The sequence below is a fragment of the Lepidochelys kempii genome, chromosome 2 (genome assembly GCF_965140265.1).
Source record: "Lepidochelys kempii isolate rLepKem1 chromosome 2, rLepKem1.hap2, whole genome shotgun sequence".
Taxonomy (NCBI): domain Eukaryota; kingdom Metazoa; phylum Chordata; order Testudines; family Cheloniidae; genus Lepidochelys; species Lepidochelys kempii.
Genome location: NC_133257.1, coordinates 142,967,164 through 142,987,872, shown reverse-complemented (window position 1 = coordinate 142,987,872; position 20,709 = coordinate 142,967,164). Strand labels below are relative to the sequence as shown.

The following is a 20,709-nucleotide window of genomic DNA, read 5'->3' as shown; positions in this document are numbered from 1 at the left end:
CATAGATCCATGTGTTGCATTTTATGCAAAGTATCTAATTAGCTAATTTGTATATTTACAAATAATTTGCACAGGATCATAAACATCAGTTTTAAAAATACTACGTGGATTAAAGTTCTGGTGAAAAGCGTTGGATTGAGACTAAATTTCCCTTAGAGGGATCCCCTGAGCAGTGGCAGCAGATGTGGCAAAGCAGGAGCTTACTCCTTGCACCCCTAAAAAACAGGGGTCAGGACTTGTGAGGAGCTAAAGGTGGCTTAAGGTGAGCTACAGGTAATGAGGGCAGCCTGAAGGGGATGCACTGGCTGGGCAGGAGAAAACCAGGGGAGGGGGTTGCTACTGTTTGGCCCATGTCCCCTCTATCACCTTCTGTCACCTCCATTCTGTTCCCAGATTATAAGCAGGCTCCACTCCCTTCAGAAGCTCTTCTTCCACTAGTATTCCTTATCCCCAACAGCTCTTGTCACCCCCAACAGTTCTCCCTGCTTCTCGCCCAATAGTCCCTGTCCCCTGCATCCCACTGTCTTGCCTCCAATAGCTCCTCTTTGCTCCCAATTACTGCCATACTTCCCCTGTTGGGGCACAGACGCTGACACTGCAGCTGTCTTACTCTGCTGGGCTCCAGATGGCTGGGAACAGCAGGAGTAGACAGCCAGAGAGACCACCTGCAGCTGCCCCGGTAATGGGCAGGCTGACTACAGCCCTAACCGTCTTGCCTACCCAGACAGAGTCCAGCTAAATGCTGGACATTTAGCCAGGTCTCTGAGAACGCATGGAGTGACCTGCATGTGTGAGATGCATGATACTTGGCAGGTCTTCCAGTTGCTAACATAAGGCCACTTCTGCATATGAATAACATTTTTTGATAGGTTTCAGAGTAGCAGCCGTGTTAGTCTGCTACTAATCCGCAAAAAGAAAAGGAGTACTTGTGGCACCTTAGAGATTAACAAATATATTTGAGCATAAGCTTTCATGAATCATAGAATCATAGAATATCAGGGTTGGAAGGGACCCCAGAAGGTCATCTAGTCCAACCCCCTGCTCGAAGCAGGACCAATTCCCAGTTAAATCATCCCAGCCAGGGCTTTGTCAAGCCTGACCTTAAAAACCTCTAAGGAAGGAGATTCTACCACCTCCCTAGGTAACGCATTCCAGTGTTTCACCACCCTCTTAGTGAAAAAGTTTTTCCTAATATCCAATCTAAACCTCCCCCACTGCAACTTGAGACCATTACTCCTCGTTCTGTCATCTGCTACCATTGAGAACAGTCTAGAGCCATCCTCTTTGGAACCCCCTTTCAGGTAGTTGAAAGCAGCTATCAAATCCCCCCTCATTCTTCTCTTCTGCAGGCTAAACAGTCCCAGCTCCCTCAGCCTCTCCTCATAACTCATGTGTTCCAGTCCCCTAATCATTTTTGTTGCCCTTCGCTGGACTCTCTCCAATTTATCCACATCCTTCTTGAAGTGTGGGGCCCAAAACTGGACACAGTACTCCAGATGAGGCCTCACCAATGTCGAATAGAGGGGAACGATCACGTCCCTCGATCTGCTCGCTATGCCCCTACTTATACATCCCAGAATGCCATTGGCCTTCTTGGCAACAAGGGCACACTGCTGACTCATATCCAGCTTCTCGTCCACTATCACCCCTAGGTCCTAAGTGAGCTACAGCTCACTTCATCGGATGCCTTCAGTGGAAAATACAGTGGAGAGATTTATATACACAGAGAACATGAAAAATGGGTGTTATCATACACACTGTAACGAGAGTTTCAGAGTAACAGCCGTGTTAGTCTGTATTCGCAAAAAGAAAAGAAGTACTTATGGCACCTTAGAGACTAACCAATTTATTTGAGCATAAGCTTTCGTGAGCTACAGCTGATGAAGTGAGCTGTAGCTCACGAAAGCTTATGCTCAAATAAATTGGTTAGTCTCTAAGGTGCCACAAGTACTCCTTTTCTTCTTACTGTAAGGGGAGTAATCATGTAAGGTGAGCTATTACCCGGGGGGAGGGGAGGGGGAATCTTTTGTAATGATAATCAAGGTGGGCCATTTCCAGCAGTTAACAAGAACTTCTGAGGAACAGTGGGGGGGGGAATAGTTTTACTTTGTGTAATGACCCATCCACTCCCAGTCTTTATTCAAGCCTAAGTTAATTGTATCCAGTTTGCAAATTAATTCCAATTTGATAGTTGCCATCTTGGCTGGCATACTAGGGATTGCAAGCTAAAATGCATGAGTCTCTACAGCTTGAACTAAAGCATCAAGGACATCTACGTGGGACTGCAATAGCAACTGACTCACGTCCTCTGTGCCTCACCAGTGAGTTACCTTTACACATGTGCGAGGTGCCACAAAGGTCACTGAGATTATTCATGTACATCAAATTTCCAGAATGAAGGTCAGAAAGTATGCTTATCACCAAGCTGTAAACATTAGTCTTCCTACTGCCACATGACAAAATATTAACAGTCTGTCTCCCACTTCAACAAATAATTGTTTTAGACAATGCTTAAGACCATTTAACATAGTGTAGGACTGTCCTGACCTTCCTTATTTCGGGAATCATGCTGCAGCTTGCACCTTTAAAGGAACTAAGTCTAATCATTATATAACAAAACAGAGAAAATCTGATTTTTTTCTTCAGGATTTATATACAGTGTATATTTATGCTCAATGGAGTTTTATCTGGTTTTATTGCTACATTACATTGCCACATTAAAATATAGGCAACAAATCATAGAATCATAGAATCATAGAATATCAGGGTTGGAAGGGACCCCAGAAGGTCATCTAGTCCAACCCCCTGCTCGAAGCAGGACCAATTCCCAGTTAAATCATCCCAGCCAGGGCTTTGTCAAGCCTGACCTTAAAAACCTCTAAGGAAGGAGATTCTACCACCTCCCTAGGTAACGCATTCCAGTGTTTCACCACCCTCTTAGTGAAAAAGTTTTTCCTAATATCCAATCTAAACCTCCCCCACTGCAACTTGAGACCATTACTCCTCGTTCTGTCATCTGCTACCATTGAGAACAGTCTAGAGCCATCCTCTTTGGAACCCCCTTTCAGGTAGTTGAAAGCAGCTATCAAATCCCCCCTCATTCTTCTCTTCTGCAGGCTAAACAATCCCAGCTCCCTCAGCCTCTCCTCATAACTCATGTGTTCTAGACCCCTAATCATTTTTGTTGCCCTTCACTGGACTCTCTCCAATTTATCCACATCCTTCTTGAAGTGTGGGGCCCAAAACTGGACACAGTACTCCAGATGAGGCCTCACCAATGTCGAATAGAGGGGAACGATCACGTCCCTCGATCTGCTCGCTATGCCCCTACTTATACATCCCAGAATGCCATTGGCCTTCTTGGCAACAAGGGCACACTGCTGACTCATATCCAGCTTCTCGTCCACTGTCACCCCTAGGTCCTTTTCCGCAGAACTGCTGCCTAGCCATTCGGTCCCTAGTCTGTAGCGGTGCATTGGATTCTTCCATCCTAAGTGCAGGACCCTGCACTTATCCTTATTATCTAATCCTGTAGAATATTTTCCCTTTCTATACAATTTAACTGAAAAATTCCTGCAATATTTACTGGTCAATGTACAAAAATTTAAACTTTTAACTGAATGAATCTTTTTAATTCCAGCCAACCACACTACAGCTTGCAAATTAATTATTTCTTTTCACACACTGGTTACCGCATGTAAGATTTTCATCAGTGCTGGCAACCCAAAATCAGTTTGGCCCTATTCCTAAATCCAGAGTCAGTTTAGAAAACTCTATGAGCCGGAAATGTGCTGCATGTGCTTTTATTGTTCAACACTATGCAGTAATGTCATTACATAATTACAGAAGGGATAGCATTGTAACATCATGAAATCTGAGACACAACTTTTTAAAAAAAAAATTGTGCCTATAAAGTTAATACAAGACTAAGTCTGCTGATTAAAATAAAATATAGAATGTGGGGAAGCCTCAACCACTTTTTGGTATTTTTCTTATATTAATTTAATTCAATTAGTTAATCTATGCTATGCTATATTTCCATAACATACTAGACCCTGCTTTTGCTCTAGATGCAGATTCCTTCTTTGCAGACTTGTACCATACATGTTGCCTTTTAAAGCGACTTATAAGACCAGTGAAAGGAGTTGATTTAAATTGTATTTCCTTTATTCATTTTCCTCAGCTCCAAGGTACACCTACTCCATCCTTCCCCACAATCCAGCTCACCAGAATAAGGTTAATAACTTTATAAATTTTAGATACTATACATAATCAATATTTGATGCTAACATTTCTTTGTTCTTCAGAAAGATGAACTTTTTAGAACACAAAATGAAACCATCAAAAACAATAGTTATCTCCATTTCAATTCACTTTTGGAGGTTGCTTTGTGCTTCAGCTGCTGGACTGAGACTGATTTCTCCTTCCCTTTAAAATGACTTGTCTATCCTTCCCCAACCAGTGTCAGTTACCAGAAAGGGGTCATGCCAGCAGTGTAGCCAAAAACAAAAAGGGTCAACAGATCAGCCAATATTATTACAATTACCATTATTTAGTGAACTGGAGAAATTGTGGAAAAAATATTTGTAAATATTCATTGGAATTTGAAAGTGAAATTAAATTTGTATTTGTAATTAGCACTGGGTAAATAATGAAAGAAATGTTCATCAATATCTCATTTAAGTTTTGGAAGTTTTTATAAAAATTAGTGACTGTATTTTTCAATGAATATGTTCATGAATTATTTTATAGATTAATAGATTTTAAGGCCAGAGGGGACCATTACGATCACCTAGCACAGGCCATACAACCCTCACCCAGTAATTTCTGCTTCAAGCCTGAATTTCTGTTTGAGCTATAAAACATCTTTGTCCCTCTCCAGTTATTATAATTTTACACACATTTCTAAAGCATGTACCACCCTAATAAATTCCACATCTTAATATTAATTAAGTAATATAATTATCCATCTAACCCCATACCCCAAAACTGAAAGTTTTATCCTTGGGATGCATTCAGTTTCCATTTGCTAGAAACCTTCAAATCTGAGGAAATTAGTTGGTGTTCCTCACTTTAGATCACAATATATTATATATAACACGAGGGGTCTTACTGTTTAAGCCCTGATTCTACACAAATATGTGCACATGCTTAACTTTATGCATTGATTAGTTGCATTGGGGAATCACTCTTCTTCATACAGAGACCCATATTCATTTATGAAAATGGACATGTATGTGTAAACAAGAGCATTCACTGTTTATTAATCATTTTTTATAAATTGTGCTGAGGTTTCAAAAGTTTTAGCTAGGAAATAAGAAAGCAGAAACAATACAATATGACTTAGATGACCGATCACATAATCAAAATGAACTATTCACAAACATTCCGTGAGGCAATGTCTTCCAAAGCGTGGAGGGACGGGAGGGGAAGGACAAAGGATTAGTTGGGAAGAAGAGGGTGATATACATATTTCTCAACTGTCCAGAGAAATATGAGTCTTCAGGCTCATATTTCATTTTCTAAAAAGTAAGTCTCCAACAACTATAGTGTTTATGAAAACCTTCAAATTGTCTGTCAGTGTTTGCAGAGAGCCTGAAACAAAAACTCGGAGGGGTGAACTGCCCTATTCATTTCAAATGGTGATAATTCAGATGCCAATTATAATACTTTCAACTTCAACATTATTAACTCTTGCACTGCTCATCAAAACTTATAGGAATGAAAAGCAGGGGTGCCATTGGGGGTGGGAAAGGAGCACGGATAGGGGCCAAGCCCCCCTGCTCCCGACAAAGTTGCTAAAATTTTGTCCCCTGGCTGATAATGCTGCAGCAGCCTCAGAGGCAGCGCAGTGCCTAGCCGGCAAGTCTCCCCTGCCACCCATAGAGAATGGCAATGTGGAGGAGTTCGGGCTGCTACTGAAAATAGCTGATGGGGATGGCATTGCCTCTCTGGGATCCCCCATATGTTGCCTGTGGAAGAAGGGGGACGCCAAGGACTCAGAGTGGCGCTGGGGCACCATGGGAGAGGGGGGTGCTGAGGTGCTGGCTCTGGGGCTCTGTGGGGAAGGGGGTACCAGGAATCTGGCTCTAGGGGTGCCATAGAGGGGTGCCAAGGAGCTGGTCTGGGTGCACCGTGGGGAAGGTGGTGCTGAGGAGCTGGCTCTGGGGCACCATAGGAGAGGGGGGTATGGAGGTGCTGGCTCTATGGGGGAGGGGGTGCCAGGAATCTGGCTCTAGGGGCACCATGCGGGGGTGCTGCGGAGCTGGTCTGGGCTGTACTGTGGGGGAGGAGGCTGCAGAGGAGCTGGCTCTGGGTGCGCCGTGGAGAGGATGGTGCCAAGGAGCTGGCTCTGAGGCACCATGGGAGAGGGGGGTGCTGAGGTGCTGGCTCTGGGGCTCTATGCGGGGGAAGGAGTGCCAGGAATCTGGCTCTAGGGGTGCCATAGGGGGGTGCGAAGGAGCTGGTTCTGGGTGCACCGTGGGGAGGAGGGTGCTGAGGAGCTGGCTCTGGGGGTGATGGTTAGGGGAGGGAGCAGTGGTGGCCTGGGAAAGAGCATTGCTACTACCAGGTCTTTTTTACTGCTTAGTCTGCACAGGTCCCACCCAGGAGCCCAAACTCTGCCACCATCTCATAGTAATGCCTGAGGTGTCTCAGGGCAGGGCTGGGCTGGCTCAGTCCCAGGCATCTGGCCCAAATGAAGGGCCCAGCCCAGCTGCTAGGGGGTGTTAGCAAGGAGTGGGGGGGGGGAGGAGGGTGGTGCAGAAAAGCTTTCAGTTGTTTGGGGGACACTTATGGTGACCACCTTTTCAAAATGCAAAAACAGGACACATGCAGGTGCCCTCTCCCCTGCCCACCACTCCGTGGCCCTGCCCCTTCTCCTCCTCTTACCCCTGAGGGCCCACCCCTGGCCAAGCCAGAAGCTGCAACTGGGTAGAGCCACTCAGGAAGCCCAGGCAGCTGTGGGGAGCCCCAGACCCTCCACCTGCCCTGGGCAGGGTGCTCAAGAGCAGCCCCCGGCCTGTAGGAGGGACTCCCCACAGTGGTCCAGGCTCTCTGGGTGGCTCTTACTAATGCCCAGCTCCAGCTTCTGGCCAGGGGCGGGGCTTCAGGGGGAAGAGAAGGAGAAGGGGGGCCAGACTAAGGCCCACTTTAGCCCCCCAAAGAGGAAGAGGCTGGTGTCGCTCCTGAGCCTTGGGCAGGCATGGAGCGGCACTGCAGGGAATCCAGAACAAATGCTGTCCCAGAGTCTGTCAGCCCGGGACTAGGACTTGAAATATATATTTTGGGACTGTCCTGTCTAATTTAGGGTGGGTGGTCACCTTAGGGACACTGCGGTAGGGTGAAATCAATTTGTGTAAATTATCTAGCAGTACTAACAAATACATTTATAGAAATTAGAAACAGTTCACAAATGAATCACAACAATGGGCTAAATTAATCAGATAATTTACTTTCAAAGGATAATTTAATCAGCTCTCTGTGAGGTCATGGGATTCTCATATTTCCAGGTATTGTATAAAATACAATATCCCATGTCTACACAAAAAGCTAGAAACTTGTTTTAACTGTCTGAAGGGACAGTTGTGATATATAACCTCTACCACTTGACCTAAAGGAAGAAACTTATCAGCAGTCAGCTATAAAAAGACCCTTATGTGTCTACCATGCAAACAGCCTATATAACAGGCAACATACTCACACATGCATTTAGTGCACAATCATGCTCCTGCTAAAGTCATTCTAAAAACCTCCCATATCAAGATTGGAAGACAAAGAAACAGTAGACACAAATCAACTGTCAAATCGGAGTAAGTTTTTAATTGCCTGTAGCTTAATAACAATTAGATTACTTTTCTTCAAACTCTAATGTACAATCTCCTTTGCCTTCATATGAAATTTGGAAATTTTCAAGATGAAGAATTTTCCAAGCCAAAGTTATAAATAGAAGAGCAAAAATGGGACTTTATAAAGGAAGCTAGTTGCAACCTTAACTGTAGACAGGTTGCTGCCTCTCCATAATTTTGAGCAAAGAAAGTTCATCTGTATCCAATATTAGACATATAGATGAACATAATCTGTTGAGAAAGAGTCAATATGGTTTTAGTAAAGGGAAATCATGCCTCACCAATCTACTAGAATTCTTTGGGGGGGGTCAACAAGTATGTGGACAAAGGTGATCCAGTGGATATAGTGTATTAGATTTTCAGAAAGCCTTTGACAAGGTCCCTCACCACAGATTCTTAAGCAGAGTAAACTGTCAGAGGATAAGAGGGAAGGTGCTCTCATGGATTGGTAACTGGTTAAAAGATAGGAAACAAAGGGTAGGTAAAAATGGTCAGTTTTCAGAATGGAGAGAGGCAAACAGTGGTGTCCCCCAGGGGTCTGTTCTGGGACCAGTCCTATTCAACATATTCATAAATTATCTGGAAAAAGGGGTAAACAGTGAAGTAGCAAAATTTGCAGATGATACAAAATTACTCAAGATAGTTAAGACCCAGGTAGACTGCAAAGAGCTACAAAAGGATCTCTCAGAACTGGGTGACGGGGAAACAAAATGTCAGACGAAATTCAATGTTAATAAATGCAAAGTAATGTACATTGGAAACCATAATCCCAACTATACATATAAAATGATGGGGTCTCAATTAGCTGTTACCACTCAAGAAAGAGATCTTGGAGTCATTGTGGATAGTTCTCTGAAAACATCCACTCAATGTGCAGCACCAGTCAAAAAAGCAAACAGAATGCTGGGAATAATTAAGAAAGAGATAGATAATAGGGCAGAAAATCTATGGTACGCCCACATCTTGAATACTGCATTCAGATGTGGTTGCCCCATCTCAAAAAAGATATATTGGAGTTGGAAAAGGTTCAGAAAAGGGCAACAATAATGATTAGGGGGTATGGAATGGCTTCCATATGAGGAGAGATTAATAAGACTGGGACTTTTCAGCTTGGAAAAAAGACTCATAGACTCATAGATATTAAGGTCAGAAGGAACCACTATGATCATCTAGTCTGATCTCCTGCACAATGCAGGTCACAGAATCTCACCCACCCACTCCTGCAATAAACCTCTCACCTATGTCTGAACTATTGAAGTCCTCAAATCATGGTTTAAAGACTTCAAGGTGCAGAGAATCCTTCAGCAAGTGACGCATGCCCCAAGACGACTAAGGGGGGATATGATTGAGGTCAATAAAATCAAGACTGGTGTAGGGAAAGTAGATAAGGAAGTGTTGTTTACTACCTCTCATAACACAAGATCTAGGGGGTTACCAAATGAAATTAATAGGCAGCAATTTTAAAAGAAATAAAAGGAAGTATTTCTTCACACAACGCACAGTCAACCTGGGGAACTCCTTGCCAGCGGATGTTGTGAAGGCCAAGACCATAACAGGGTTCAATAAAGAACTAGATAAATTCATGGAGGATAGGTCTATCAATGGCTATTAGCCAGGATGGGCAGGAATGATTTCCCTAGCCTCTGTTTGCCAGAAGCTGGGAATGAGTGACAGGGGATGGATCACTTGATGATTACCTGTTCTGTTCATTCCCTCTGGGGCACCTAGCACTGGCCACTGTCAGAAGAAAGGTTTCAGAGTGGTAGCCATGTTAGTCTAACAGCAAAAACAACAAGGAGTTATTGTGGCACCTTACAGACTAACACATTTATTTGAGCATAAGCTCTAGCCCACAAAAGCTTATGCCCAAATAAATTTGTCAGTCACTAAGGTGCCACAAGGACTTCTTGTTGTTTTTGTCAGCAGACAGGATATTGGTCTAGATGGACCTTTGGTCTGACACAGTAAGGCCATTCTTATGTTCTTATCCATCCAGAGATTTTTATAAATTCAAAGTTAAAAAACAGACAAACCCACACAAAAACCCATTACTCCAAACTTAAAGGCTTGATATCTCTTCTCTTCCAGTTATTGACCACATTTATCCTGCAGCTGATAAAAACATAAAATGGGGAAAGCATGAGATCCAGACTGTACAGGTTGGTGTTCACAGAATTAAAAGCACTTCTAAACCTCAGAACAAGAAGTGTGGGCCCGAGCCAAGGAGAAAAACAATGAGACCAATAAACCAGAAAACATGGTGAATCTATTAGGAAATCCAGGCAAAACTGCATGGATTCTGGCCTAGTTCTGTGAGGGCTTAACTCCTTCATGCAGACCTCTGGGTTTACTGCACATTGGCAGTGTGGCTCTGGCCCTGGCATCTACATCATAATCCCTCTTTCAAAAGAGGCTGTAAACTGCACTCTGCAGATGGGAGCAGATCGTCCAGTGGCTGCTTCCCAGCTCCTTGGTCTTCCCACCTAAGAACATACCTATAACTAAACTCTAAATCCCATGGATCTTGAGTGGAAGGCATTTCCCAGTGTCAGGAGGCAGAAAACAGCCTTCTTCATTTACAATCTTCTTCATTCATCCTCATAATTCTTCCAGAACAATCCACATCATGATTTCAGTTACTCAGAACATATAAACTAGAAAACTAAAGAACTGTCAAAGGAAACCATTAGTTTATTGACTGTGTAGAACAATGCAACTGCCATTTCACCCTGTAGAATACTGACCACAACCTTCAACCATTATATTTTTCTTCATCCACTTGTTATTATTAACCTCTTTTCTAGAAATGTACCCCCTAAATCAGGAGCATCCAAATTTTGTCAACCCAAAAGTCATATGGACAACTTCCCATGAGCCACCTTTCTTTATCCTCTGCGCTTGGGATTTTAAAAAGTGCTCATCACTGGCCTATTGAAGTATATGAGTGACTTCAACAAGAACAGCATTATGCCAACACTGAGTGCTTTTGAAAATGGCAACACAAATACATGATTTTTATTGAAAAATAAATGTATACAACTTTAATATTCACTTATACTTATGTCATCCTGTGTAGAATTCACCAGCAATAGAAAATATCAAATATTTCAGAGTCATTAGTGTGGGCCAGAAGTCTGAGTCTCTAACATATTAGAAAAACTTAATTCCACACTGTATCTCCTTACCCAAGGCTGTTTACATAGGCCTTACAGTCAAGTACAATATGCTAATAAATAATGTATTTGATTGGGGGTGAACCTGGTTCTAATTAGAGACCAAGTTCCAGCTTAGTTCTCACTCTCCATTTAGTGAGAATTTGACACAATTTGTTTTGTAAACACACTTTTTAAACTGTGTTTTTTTAAACCCGGGTTACAATATGACCCTGTCTCTTCTGGCTGATCAAAACATTTTAGAACCCAGTTCACTCACAATCAGGTAAAGCCTCAGAAAGGGCCTTAGATATAATGAAATGGAGGGCAGCAATTTTAGCACTCTTTAGATCACAATTTGTGTACCAATTCAAACAAAAGCTGACGTAACGACAATATGCAATAGTTACCTATTTAACACACAGTAAAGATTTCAAACACTGTAAACCAGAGATCGGCAACCTTTGGCACATGGCCCGCCAGGGTAAGCCCCCTGGCAGGCCAGGCCCATTTGTTTACCTGCTGCGTCTGCAGGTTTGACCGATCGCGGCTCCCAATGGCCGCAGTTTGTCGCTCCCGACCAATAGGGGCTGCAGAAAGCAGCGCAGGTCGAGGGATGTTCCAGCTGCTGCTTTCCGCAGCCTCCATTGGCCTGGAGCGGCAAACTGAAGCCAGTGGGAGCCGCGATCAGCCAAACCTGTGGATGAGGCAGGTAAACAAACTGGCCCAGCCCACCAGGGGGCTTACTTTGGCGGGTCGCGTGCCAAAGGTTGCTGATCCCTGCTGTCAACTATATTCTGAGGACACAGTTACTTCATGAATGCCTTTCAAGTGATTTATTCACTACACTTATTTTATTACTTTATTTAATAACTATGCAAACCGTGATAGTTCTTCTTCCAACTGTTAATGGAATTCTAAATCCTTAGGTTCCTGTATACATTGTTTGTAAATTAGTGATTTTAAAAATAGGAAGTGGGAAACAGCAATATGTAAAGGACTTGTCTCTATTCTGTTTTACAAAAGTTGTGTAGTAGTTAATAGATAGTTTGAAAATGGGAGTGCATCTCATACTTTACAGCAAAATTGAAACTTTATGAAATAAATCATTTTCATATTTTTTTCCTTCAAAACTATTTAAGTTAATTTACATTGTGATTAGAAAGAGTTTGGACTGTACTCTCCAGCAACCACACACCACACAACAAAAACACTAACCCAGGAACCTATCCTTGCAACAAAGCCCAATACCAACTCTGTCCACATATTATTCAAGTGACACCATCATAGGACCGAATCAGATTAGCCATGCCATTAGGGGCTCGTTCACCTGCACATGGGGGAGGGATAGCTCAGTGGTTTGAGCATTGGCCTGCTAAACCCAGGGTTGTGAGTTCAATCCTTGAGGGGGCCATTTAGGGATCTGGGGCAAAAATTGGGGATTGGTCCTGCTTTGAGCAGGGGGTTGGGCTAGATGACCTCCTGAGGTCCCTTCCAACCCTGATATTCTATGATTCTATGATCTACCAATGTGATTTATGCCATCATGTGCCACCAATGCCCCTCTGCCAGGTACACTGGCCAAACCGGACAGTCTCTATGCAAAAGAATAAATGGACACAAATCTGACATCAGGAATCATAACAATCAAAAACCGGTAGGAGAACACTTCAAACTCTCTGGCCTCTCAGTAAAAGATTTAACGGTGGCAATTTTGCAACAGAAAAGCTTCAAAAACAGATTCCAATGAGACACTGCTGAGCTTGAATTAATATGCAAACTAGATACCATTAACTTGGGTTTGAATAGAGACTGGGAGTGGCTGGGTCATTACACATATTGAATCTATGTCCTCATGTTAAGTATCCTCACACCTTCTTGTCAACTGTCTAAATGGGCTATCTTGATTATCACTACACAAGTTTTTTTTCTCCTGCTGATAATAGCTCATCTTAATTAATTAACCTCTTACAGTTTGTATGGCAACTTCCACCTTCTCTGTATGTGTATATATATATCTTTTTACTATATGTTCCATTCTATGCCTCCGATGAAGTGGGCTGTAGCCCACGAAAGCTTATGCTCTAATAAATTTGTTAGTCTCTAAGGTGCCACAAGTACTCCTGTTCCTTTAACAAGAACTTGTTTTCCAAGAGTTTTCAGTGCTTTCCCAACAGAAAGTTAATTCCATTCCCAACATTTTACCACTACACATAACTTCTTCTTTGAAGTTCCTTGGCTTTCTAATACACTGTGGAATGCAAGTGTAGATTTCTTAGCACTAGAACTCTTTAGATAACCAAGATTAATTGTGTAAATACAACTATCTACTATATTAGAGTATTCAATTTCTTTTCCTTATACTGCAATTGACTGTTTTTTATAAATGGTAAAACTCCCTAGATGTTAGATGATGGGTGGCAATACAAATTAGAAAATAAATATTACAATAAAGCCTATACTGGAAGAAAAATTTGAATTTTTTTCAAATGTTGAACAACAACAAAAAGAGGTGCTCTATCAAAACTGCAGATTGCCAGCAACAAAGTCTTAAAGATTTCAAACCTGCATTCCAATTACGTTTATAGTTGTTATTTCTGCCACATGCAATAGTTAGCCTCTACCTGGCTAATTCCCCCATAAAAACAAAGGGATGCGTTTAATTAGCAAGTTGCATTTCTTAAAAGGCTGTCTTATTTTCTGCATAAGACCCAACTTTACCTGCATAGTACAGTTCAAGCTGCAAGATTCATAAGATTTCTGGAGGGATTCAAAATAGCAGACTGCCACCTGTCTTTTGCAGGTTATTTATGCAATGCTGCAGGCTAGAAATTAAAACTAGCCTACCATGAACAGCTGACAAAAGGTGTATGTCACAGAGGGCTCAGTCTGAAATATGTTTGGATATGGTTGATAAAACACTCATTCTTTTAAGTCAGTTATAGTTTACAAAGACAAATTAGAAAGATAAAATGTATATGTACTGTATTTTACAACTTGGTTTCAAGAAGGAATGTGAAATATAAGCCAGAGAAGGAGAAGAGGGAGAAAGGGACTGATTAAGCCAAATTAGACAATAATTTGGTGAAACAGCACTGACAGAGACTCAAATTATATATTTTTACAAATATTTTAAGGAAAAAATATAAGAACTTCCTCAGTGATTCTTATTTTTAATTATCATACCAATTTATCTCAGTAACTATGGCAACAGTTTCAGAAAAAATGGTCAAAATATAACAATTGAGATGATATATCATAATTTTACAGGTTTCAGAGTAACAGCCGTGTTAGTCTGTATTCGCAAAAAGAAAAGGAGTACTTGTGGCACCTTAGAGACTAACCAATTTATTTGAGCATAAGCTTTCATGAGTTACAGCTCACTTCATCGGATGCATACTGTGGAAACTGCAGAAGACATTATATACACAGAGACCATGAAACAATACCTCCTCCCACCCCACTCTCCTGCTGGTAATAGCTTATCTAAAGTGATCACTCTCCTTACAATGTGTATGATAATCAAGGTGGGACATTTCCAGCACAAATTCAGGTTTTCTCACCCTCTGCCCCCCCACACACAAACTCACTCTCCTGCTGGTAATAGCCCATCCAAAGTGACCACTCTCCTTACAATGTGTATGAAAATCAAGGTGGGCCATTTCCAGCACAAATCCAGGTTTTCTCACTCGCCCCCCCCCCCCCCCCCCAAAAAAACACACACACACAAACTCACTCTCCTGCTGGTAATTTTACATAGTTTTACAGTTCATATGTTATAATCAAGCTTCTTTTAAAAAATAGTAATATTATATTATACTACATTATATCATATTATACTATATAACAAATATGTACATATTTGGTACACTGAAACTCTTATCACAAAGTATTGAATAGTAGATATTGCTTCAGTCTAATTCATGTGATCGTAGACCACACACATATACTATGAGTGTAAATTAATGATACTCAGACCTCAGTGGTTCAGGAGCCAAATTAACGATCAACATTACCGAAAAGAGCCACAGTAGTGTGAATTCAGTGTTTCATTTACAATAGTACTATATATTCATATTTAAACAGTATGACGGGAAATGTGTATTAGTGTGTGTGTGTATACATATAGATAAAAAAAATTCTCACAGCAAAATGACTGACCAAGTATAATTATTTTATCAATTTCAACTGATTAATAACATAGAAAAAACATCCTAGTTGGTTAATAACTTAGATTGGTTAATAATTAAATCACACAGTGTTTTAATATCATGTGATGCAAAGAGCCACGCATTAAAGAACCACTTGCGGCTCGCGAGCCTCATTCTGACTATCACTGGTGTAATTCATCCAGTGGAAATCAGCATAGCTCCTCTGATGTTAGCTTTAAACATCACCATCAATGGAACTGTTCTCCCAGCTTTAAAATTGACCATGTATGTAGTATGAGGGACAATCTTCTTTCATTGAAATATTTTGCTTTCCACAATCAACTCTCTGTACAACTTTTTATGAGTGATGTACCCAAATACTTGGATGCTAATATCTAAACTGTATTGTTAAATTTATTCACCTAAATTTGGGTTATTGCTGACTAGGTACTATATGTATCTTATGACTTTTAAAACAAACTTTGTATTTGTGGATAATCTAAGCACTATACCCATATGTACAAAAAGAAAAGGAGTACTTGTGGCACCTTAGAAACTAACCAATTTATTTGAGCATAAGCTTTCGTGAGCTACAGCTCACTTCATCGGATGCATACTGTGGAAAATACAGAAGATGTTTGTTTTTATACACACAAATCATGAAAAAATGGGTGTTTATCACTACAAAAGGTTTTCTCTCCCCCACCCTACTCTCCTGCTGGTAACAGCTTGATCACTTTACATAAGCTATTACCAGCAGGAGAGTGGGGTGGGGGGAGAGAAAACCTTTTGTAGTGATAAACATCCATTTTTTCATGATTTGTGTGTATAAAAACAAACATCTTCTGTATTTTCCACAGTATGCATCCGATGATGTGAGCTGTAGCTCACGAAACCTTATGCTCAAATAAATTGGTTAGTCTCTAAGGTGCCACAAGTACTCCTTTTCTTTTTGCGAATACAGACTAACACGGCTGTTACTCTGAAACCCATATGTACAGACACTCTTTTCTTAACCTGTGTATTATATAATTTTTTTAACATTAGCTTTAATAATATTTGAAGGATTAGAATCCAGTTGAAGATCTGACCTTGTATATCCAAGTAATTCTCCAATTCCATCTGTTGAATCCCTTACTGTAATTAGTTTCTAACGGATGAAGTGGAGTTGCTAAGATGTTTTTGTTGTATTCTTACTTATATTTTGTATATTTTATTTATTAAGAAGCAATGGTTTCTTTTACATTATTACTTAATTGCAACATCCTGATAACACAAAACACAATAATAATATAATTCTATATGACAGTAATAACAACAGACATAAAACTCTGTTACTACCCCATTTGGTTAAATATCTGATTAAACAAGCTTAAAACTATAGCTGTTATTCAACTACAATGGTACATATTTGTGACAGTACAGGTCTATATGACTGCAAATTACCTCAGTGAACTTGACATATCCGAGGTTTTTGACTTTACAAGGTACACAGAAAACTGCTACTTGCACATATTTTACCAAACTGACAATGGGAGAAGATTTAAAACATGGTGTAGACTGTTGATATTAACACATTCAGCTTCTTCAAAACACTACGTGAAAACTTCCTAAAGGAGAAGTATAATTTAATGGCAAGAGTTTACATTTTCTAGTTCTGAACTATCTCTTGAACAGAAAAGTAAACTGCCACCTGTAAGAGCAAAGTCTTTGCTCTCTGTGGGAGTTTACGCAGCTATTCACCACTAACATGAGAAATGAGGTGATGCCATTAGAAAAAGTAATAAAAATATATTATCATCACCTACCCTAAAGAACACAGAAATTTGTCAAAATCTTTCATTTTACCCATGCAAGGACTGAGGAATACTCCAGCTGCTAGAGTTAAAATTGAAGTCCCATTTCCCTTATAAATCATGGAGCTTTTAACTGGGCTGAAAATTTTTGCTTAAGGCTGGAGTCTGGCATACAAGAACTCAGTCCAAGAATGTTTAGTGTTTGCTTTCCTTTACAAAATGTTGTTTATTTTAAAAAAATCTGTTCAACTATTTTTAACTATGTAAGTGTGCTCCTACAATCCTAAAAATAGCTACTGCTGCTTTTTTTCAGTTGTAATCTTTCAGGCTCCATACTCCATGCTGCCTTTGAATATCTATCTATCCATCCATCCATTCCTGAGCTGTTTACTGAATGAGCGTGAACATTGCTTTTTTTTTCAATGAAAAATGTCATAAGGATTTTTAATATGTGAACTTGGTGTGCATGCTTGGCATCCGGATTAATATGAGAAACCATGATGGCTACCATCTCTCAGGGTAATAATCCATGCAAGAAGGATTTACACAACAGACCATGATGTCTCATTCAGTGTATTATTGACCATTAACTCAAAATGTACTCTTTAAAAGGTGTCAAAATACAGGTTTATACAACAGACTACTGTCATTTATCAAATTAAATAATAGATGCAGTACAAGTATATTAAAATTCATATACAGCAGCAACTAGTATTATTTATAAATATCCAAGTATACATTTGTATAATATCCATTTGTATAATATCCAATAACTTTCCATGCTAGCTTCCCTTGCCCTCCACCCATTTCTTTTTGACTGTCATAAGAAGAAGATATACAATACATTGAAATAACAATAAAGAGGTGACAAAAAAATCCCCAGACATTTTTCTATATGTATATATATTCTATTCCAACCTGAGGCAGATGAAGGTGTTTACTTCAGGATCATTTACCTTAATCAGTTAAATTATAACTAAAATGTAAAATGGAGCAGAAGGTTGGGGTGGGACCTTTTGAATGTACTTGGAGAGGTTGAGGAGGGAAATATGATTAGCTTCTATCAGTTTTAAAGACATGGAGTTTTGCTGTTTGTTTTCATTGTCTTGGCTAAAGAGAAAATGAGTACTTGTGGCACCTTAGAGACTAACAAATTTATTTCGTTATGCTCAAATAAATTTGTTAGTCGCTAAGGTGCCACAAGTACTCCTTTTCTTTTTGCGGATACAAACTAACAGGGCTGCTACTCTGAAACTTGGCTAAAGAGTTAACTCCTGTTTTGTAACAGCATTAAATGGACTCTCTGTTTGCCATCTCTTGTTTCTCTCCCTCTTAGGTATCTGTGCTAGATACTAAACAAGGTAGGTTCTGCTTAATGGGAACCAGCTGCGAGTTTTGCCCTCTGTCCCCCGTGATGGTGACCCCAAACTGCTCGCCGATTTCTCTAAAAAGTGGCTGGAGCATCCAGCCACCTCGAGCGGAGCCCTCCAGCGCCCCCTACCGGTACCAGACCACTATGGCAAAGAGTAAAGTCAGGCTCCCCACTCCCGAAACAAAATCACCAACACAACCTGGAGACCGTAAAGCAAAGAGCAAAGGTGCACAGCCATAGGAAACACATTGGCAGGAGCTGCATCACACCTCAGCAAAGAGCCCTGTTTGCACTGGAACAGAGTATGTGCTCAGAACATGGATCTATGGCGGAGGGGGAACTCCGGAGCGTTACTGGGCATTGATGCAACATCCACCAACAGTTTTTCTGCCACTCTCCCCCTACTAGCCCTCTCTGGAGACCCTACAGCCCCCCTTTCCTCTGATCAGCACACGGTGCTCCCTTCACCCTAAATGCTGGATCGAGACTCACAACGAACAGAAATACAACAAGAAGGGGGGTGCGGTAGAGGTTCCCTGGGTTTAGGTGTTGAGCAAATTGCAGGTGCACCCTGTGACCCAATCATCCCCCCAAATCATCCCCCCCATCCCTTCCTAGCCCCCAAGACAGCTGCAGCCTATACCACAGAAAAAACATCACATCCCTTTAAAAACAGCCCCTCACTATGCTTGGTCACTTAGTCAAACCAAGTTTGATACACAGCTGCTGTGCAATCAAGTCTGTCCCCACAGCCCCTTCTCTGGCTCTTCAAATGGCAGAAGCTGGTGTCCTGCAGAGGGGAGAACAACTCGAGAGAATTGGGGTGGCTGGGTAAGGGGGCTGGGGAGGTGACTTTTATCTTGAACGATGTTTAAGTTGCCAGCCCACCACAGTGATGTTCAGATCCCGCACGGGGGAGGGAAGCCAAGTCACCGAAATGTTTAGTGCTCATCTCTCCCATCTCCCCCACCCCAGCACACAGTATAACTATGGGCCACCAAGAAGTTGCAACTGGTTGAGCAGCTTTCAATGTTTACTCACCGCAGCAGAGAATTCATACCCTGAGGCTGCTTCTCGCAATCGGCTCGGATCAGAGCGAGCCGACAGACCCCAAACTAAAGCACAACAAATCCCAGCACGCAGCAGAGGCAGAGTGAGGAGCGGCTCCGCAGGTGATGCGCCAGCCCGGCCCCCTAGCGCTTCAGGGCTCAGGGGGGCTCCAGGTCCGTCTGGGCGCCCCCGGAAGGGGATGGCAAGAGCCAGAGGCACACAGCTGGGTCAGGCAGGGGAGAGGCGGCCCTCCGCCGGGCAGTCCCTGGGAGGAGGGGGGTGAATACGCAGGGGGAAGCTGCCTATAAATCCAGAGCCGGGGGGGGCAGCATGTAAAGCGAGGAGAGGAATCCCCGAGGAGGCGCCTGGTGATCCCGCAGGAGGAGAAGGAGACCCGGACACCGGCCGCTGCTCTCCCCTCGCTCGGCGGCGGCGGCAGCAGCCGCGATGCCTGTGTCCCGGGCTTCCCGGCGGCTTGGCAGCCCGCGGGCGGGCGGGGAGCTGTGCGAGAGCGCCCCGGCCACGGGGAGTCCGCGCGGGCGGGCGGGAGGGCGGGCGGAGAGCCGTGTGCCTGTGCCAGCGTCTCTCGCCGACTCCCCCTGCAGGCCTGGCTGGGAGCGGGGCTCCACTCTGCGCGGAGCCTCCCCCGGCGTGCACACGCCGCTTCTCGGGGCCAGGCAGGGGGTGAAACCAGAGCCCCGGTCGCCCGCTTCTCCCCCCGCCCCCGAGGCCCCCGGGCGGCGCACTCCCCTCCCTGCCCCAGCCGGTCCCGAGCCAGCCCCGCAGACACTGCCCCGCTGCAGGCGGCGGTAGAGCGCGCTCCCCTCGCTCTGCCCTTCCCCCCGCCTTCCCCAAAGCCCGCGTGTGACAGGTCGGTCACCTCCCCGAGCCCGAGCGGGGCCTCCGCCCCCTTGTGGGCAGCGGCGGGCTGCTGAAAGGCTATTTTTAGGCCTCGGGCTAGAGCGCTATAAAGGTCCCAGGGAGAGTGAGTGGGACAGTGAGACGTGGCACTGACTCTCCTGCGGGATAGACTCGCAAGCATCCTACTGCTCAGGTACGTGTGCGCTAGCGGAGTCTGCACGCTTGTTACGGGTGCGGTGCATGCCCTTTTCGTTACATGTCTAAAACTAGTGCGCCCTGGTGTTTTTCTCTCACTCCGCATATTTTCTTGTTTTAACGTAAGGCCATCGAAGTTCACTCATCGCTTTTCCAGAAGCGTTGGCATGTTTCTATAAACCACAGTGCAAAGTAAACCACTTCTACCGTCTGCAAGACTGCCTCGGTTTAAAAGTGTAAAATGTGATTAAAGTTTCATCTATAAAACAAAAGCATGGAACGGAT

The 20,709-nt window shown here is 42.8% G+C and overlaps 1 protein-coding gene across 3 annotated transcripts in view; it reads right to left on the bottom strand.

The window, feature by feature from the left end:
* Positions 1–20,274, bottom strand: part of SEMA5A (semaphorin 5A) — a 655,298-nt gene extending 635,024 nt beyond the window's left edge. For 2 of the 3 annotated variants that reach the window (XM_073332370.1, XM_073332373.1), the window contains exon 1: positions 19,360–19,881. The gene's annotated coding sequence lies outside the window, so the exon portion shown is untranslated. Of the gene's footprint in view, positions 1–19,359; positions 19,882–20,248 lie in introns of those variants that run through there. The other variant, XM_073332372.1, reaches the window with a different exon arrangement.
* Positions 20,275–20,709: the final 435 nt, after the last annotated feature.